Source organism: Rhinopithecus roxellana, chromosome 12 (assembly GCF_007565055.1).
Source record: "Rhinopithecus roxellana isolate Shanxi Qingling chromosome 12, ASM756505v1, whole genome shotgun sequence".
Classification (NCBI taxonomy): Eukaryota; Metazoa; Chordata; class Mammalia; order Primates; family Cercopithecidae; genus Rhinopithecus; species Rhinopithecus roxellana.
Window position 1 is genome coordinate 16,783,242 of NC_044560.1, and position 4,948 is coordinate 16,788,189.

The 4,948-nt window shown below is 48.9% G+C and overlaps 1 pseudogene; it reads right to left on the reverse strand.

Moving 5' to 3' along the window:
* Positions 1-416: 416 nt before the first annotated feature.
* On the reverse strand, positions 417-1,064 carry LOC104675762 (annotated as a pseudogene).
* Between the last annotated feature and the right edge of the window lie 3,884 nt (positions 1,065-4,948).

The window sequence follows — 4,948 nt, forward strand, 5'->3', positions numbered from 1 at the left end:
CTGCCTGGAAAACAGGGCAGCCGTGACCCCTACTGGCTGACAGTGAGCAGCATGTCTGCTATCGCGGAGTCTGAAGGTCCCCGCAGTGTTGGGCAAAAGTTTACATGGAACCCACTCGCCAGAATCCATCGACTCTACAGAGGGCAGAAGAGAACCTGCTGACCTCCTAGCTGTCAGCCCCACAGTCACAGAAGTCACCCCTACTCAACACCAGGACACAGACCCACCGCCCCATCTAAGAAAACAGGAACAACTCCAAGGCCGCCTAGGCCAGGCAGGTGAGAGGAGCTGGGTGGCAGTGGCTGCCAGCTGCAGCTCTGCAGGGTCAACAGAAAGGCAAGACGCAGTGGGGAGGAGGCCAGAAGCCTTGCAGCACATCACAGAGCAGAGGAGGCGGTGCCCACGGCAGGGTGCGGCTAATTCCTCAGGGCGGCCAGCTCCCTTGACAGCTGTTCCTCCTGGCTTCACACAGAGCTCTCAGAGGCAGAGGCAGCCTTGGGCAACTGGCTGAGCTGGTCTAGGACCTCCAGGCCATTCTCCTTGGCGTTTTGCACAATGGGGCTGTCCACCTGCTCCTGAGGCATGGTCAGTGTGGTGGCCGAGCTCATGAAATCCTCCATCACTAACATGAGCACGGCCAGGTTTTGCACTTGCTGCTCGAAACTGTCCATCGCTGCAGAGGCCTTCTGTAGGTCCGTGGTGTTCAGGGCCTTGTCTGGGGCTTTGGTTATCTACACCATGTTCTTGGTCACCGCCTTCATGGTCACAGCTGTCTGCACCTCGGGGGCCACTGTGTCCAGGCAGATGCCACGCAGAGCCAGTTCATGCTGCTGTTCCCCTTGCAGATGGTGTTACTGGTGTATACACGGTGTGTACTCTACGGTTTTCTGCTGAAGGGACTTCTTCACTTTGGCCTGGCTGGCCTAGGAGTGCTTTTCTGCCTTCTTGTCTGGTTTCTCCAGCTGCTTCACCATACATTTCAACTGGAACAGGGTATCATCCGTGGCCAGTGTGACAGAAGCACCCCTTGGAAAGGCAGAAGGGACATGAACTCCGGGAGGCATCAGGTGCCAGTGGCACTTGCCTTATTTCTTTTTTTTTGAGACGGAGTCTCGCTACGTCGCCCGGGCTGGAGTGCAGTGGCCGGATCTCAGCTCACTGCAAGCTCCGCCTCCCGGGTTCACGCCATTCTCCTGCCTCAGCCTCCGGAGTAGCTGGGACTACAGGCGCCCGCCACCTCACCCAGCTAGATTTTTGTATTTTTTAGTAGAGACGGGGTTTCACCATGTTAGTCTCGATCTCCTGACCTCGTGATCCGCCCGTCTCGGCCTCCCAAAGGGGAGGATTACAGGCTTGAGCCACCGCGCCCGGCCCCTGCCTTATTTCTTAATAACCATTTAAAAATGTTTGCCTTCCTGGGAGAAATCCTTTGATTCTCCCCTCTCCCATTACCTATTCTCTTGGTTTATTGCCTTAATGTTTTTATTACCATCCGTAAGACCCAGGAGGGGAAATTGAGGCAGCAAATTTGATAAGGCTTCTCTGACTATAGCTCAATTTTGCAGTAGTAAGGTTATATGAGGTGCCCATGCAAAAAAGGCTGCCTGAATCACAGCATTTTATCATAACCTGGGAAATAGGCATTGTCATGCAGGACTCCTGTTGACTCCAACAGAGATGGCACTGTGTCCTAGAGGCCAAAGAGACCCGGAACCAGTGAATGAGACTTAGAGTTTACTGAGGGGAACTTACACACAGGGACGGTCCAGTGGTGGCAGGCTGGACAGGAGAACCGCTACCTTTTATAAAAGGCATACAGTTGGGCCGGGCGCGGTGGCTCAAGCCTGTAATCCCAGCACTTTGGGAGGCCGAGATGGGCGGATCACGAGGTCAGGAGATCGAGACCATCCTGGCTAACACGGTGAAACCCCAGTCTCTACTAAAAAAATACAAAAAATTAGCAGGGCAAGGTGGCGGGCGCCTGCCTGCAGTCCCAGCTACTCAGGAGGCTGAGGCGAGAGGATGGCATAAACCCGGGAGGCGGAGCTTGCAGTGAGTTGAGATTCGGCCACTGCACTCCAGCCTGGGCGACAGAGCGAGACTCCGTCTCAAAAAAAAAAAAAAAAAAAAAAAAGGCATACAGTTGATACAGCATTTTCACTCAGCACCTTCCACCTAGCAATCTCTACCCAGCAACCTCCATTTAATCCACGCAAAGGGACTCCATTCCCTGTATGGCCTGTGTTCCAAGGAATGAGCCAGGGGCTCAGATGTCCCTGAAACTCTGGGTTGACCACTCCCGGATTCCTTAACTCAGGACTCTGAACACACATTCTTCTTAGACCCTAGGATCATTCTCAGGGTATGCTTCAGTTAAGTTATTGCTGTCAGGTGCATCTGCCATACAGGCATCTTCAGTGGTTGAATGCCTGGTCATTGTAAAGCCAGCTCCACATGGCTTGCATATGAAACCGATCAACTGCTTCATCTGGGGTGTTCCATTTGACATTTATAGGGAGTGTAGGGGCCAAGGGAAAAACTTCTCCTTTGCCCTCTCAAGGATCACTGTAAATTCAACCCACAAAATGCAGATTAACAGAGAAATGTCATGCAAATGTATTAATGTGTACATGAGGGAAAATCACAGAGTGATTACCCGACATCCCACTGAGGCCCAAATACTTCTATAGCCTTATTTCAGAGGGGTTGGGGGAGATGGGGAATATAGATAATTCTGCTGAGGGACAATTAATGATTATTAGGAAGAACAAATGGGTGGCGGTGGAGGAATAGAGATTAACTTATAAACGGGCTGAGCATAGTGGCTCACACCTGTAATTTTGATACTTTGGGAGATCACAGCAGGAGGATTGCTTGAGGCTAGGAATTCAAGACCAGCCTGGGCAACACAGTGAGACCCTATCTGTACAAAAACTTTTTTTTTTTTTTTTTTGAGACGGAGTCTCGCTCTGTCGCCCGGGCTGGAGTGCAGTGGCCAGATCTCAGCTCACTGCAAGCTCCGCCTCCCGGGTTTACGCCATTCTCCTGCCTCAGCCTCCAGAGTAGCTGAGACTACAAGCGCCCGCCACCTCGCCCGGCTAGTTTTTTTGGTATTTTTAGTAGAGATGGGGTTTCACCGTGTTAGCCAGGATGGTCTCGATCTCTTGACCTCGTGATCCGCCCGTCTCGGCCTCCCAAAGTGCTGGGATTACAGGCTTGAGCCACCGCGCCCAGCACAAAAACTTTTAAAATTCGCTGGGCTTGGTGGTGCATACCCGTAGTCAGGAGGCTGAGGCAGGAAGATCTCTTGAATCCAGGAGTTTGAGGTTGCAGTGAGCTATGAATGCACCACTACACTCCAGCCTGGGCAACAGAGAGACACCCTGTCTCAAAAACAACAACAACAACCACAACAACAACAAACTTGTAAATGGTTCTCTTGGAAAGTGAGTGAGCCTGAAAGAGATATTATCTTGTGAATGGGTCTGTTCAAGAATGTGCTTAGATTCTTGATCTTCTTTTCTGTAATAGATAATGAAATAACAGGGAGGAGAAGGAAAAATAATTGTTCTTGGAGAGTCCATCCAGTCTTTATGTAGATACGGGGAAGTGTCTTCTAGTGTCTGTGGATCTCGAAAGACCTTTAATTAAAAATACTCATTATACCAAAGGGAGCTATATTTTGGGGTGAAGCTCCCTGAGCTCCTTCAGGAGAGTCTCCCTTCTCAGGGTAAACAAATTTTACAGTGGCTTTTATCCAATCTACGAGGCTGGCTGTTCCCTTAGGAATAACCTCCTGTGTGTGTGGATCACATATAGCCACCTTCAATTGTTCTGTAGTGAGCTGTGGATCCTGCGTCAACCTCAACATGCTCTTCCATTCTGCAGCATTTAAAATCTAGTTACTCTTGCAATCCATCTTCGTAAAGATTCCTCAGGAAGCTGAAGATAGTAATCTACAAAATGGAACAATTCCTTCACATTGTACCCTCTAGTCTCATAGTGACTTGGTTTTGCCCTTCCCCTACATTGACTGTCTTCTTGGTAACCCAGTTCTGAGTTATTTTCTGTTTCCCTGCGTAAGTTTTCCCTTGTGGATCAGTTTGCAGGCTAGTGGCTGAAGCTCAGACTCACTGAAATCTGAACTTGGTTTAGCACCAAGGTCTGACCCAGTACTCTCTTTCAATTTCATTTTAGCTATTATAATTAACAGTAAACAAGAATATTTTTCTTTTTTGCGTATTAGTTTGCATTTCCTTATGCATCCAGTGAATCAATTCTCCAGGAGTTGGTTCTGTCTCTAAATTCCATTCGTAACTTTTATCTTTAGTAACTGAGCACAGCACAGCTGCAGCTATAAACCACGGGTGACCACATGGCTACTCAGGAATCAAAGGTTCCTCACCCCCCACTCGTTCATCCTTTCTCTTCCCAAATCACAACTTTCCATGAGCCCAGGCCATTCTAGCAAATCCCACTTATGTGACACCAACTTTGCCAGGGTCGGGGGAAATGACACTCAATGTGCCTGTTCTATTATCTCACTTAACAACAACAATCAACACAGAAGACTTTTGTGACCAAATTTGTATGTGGGGATTTCCCCATACACCAAGCAGCAGTCACCAGCTGGGTGTCCTCTGATTCGATTTGGACACTATCTATCTAGAGATAGTGTTATCAGAAAGGGGTCCTGATCCAGACCCTGAAAGGGTTCTTGTTGGATCTTATGCAAGAAAGAATTTGGGGCAAGTCCACAGAGTAAAGTGAAAGCAAGTTTGTTGAGAAGAAACAAAAGAATGGCAGCTCCCTGAGGGCCACTGGGTGGCTATTTTTATGGTTATTTCTTGATCATATGCTAAACAAGGTGTGAGTTATTCATTAGTTTTCTGGGAAAGGGGTGGGGATTTCCCAGAACTGAGGGTTCCTTTTCCTTTTAGACCATATA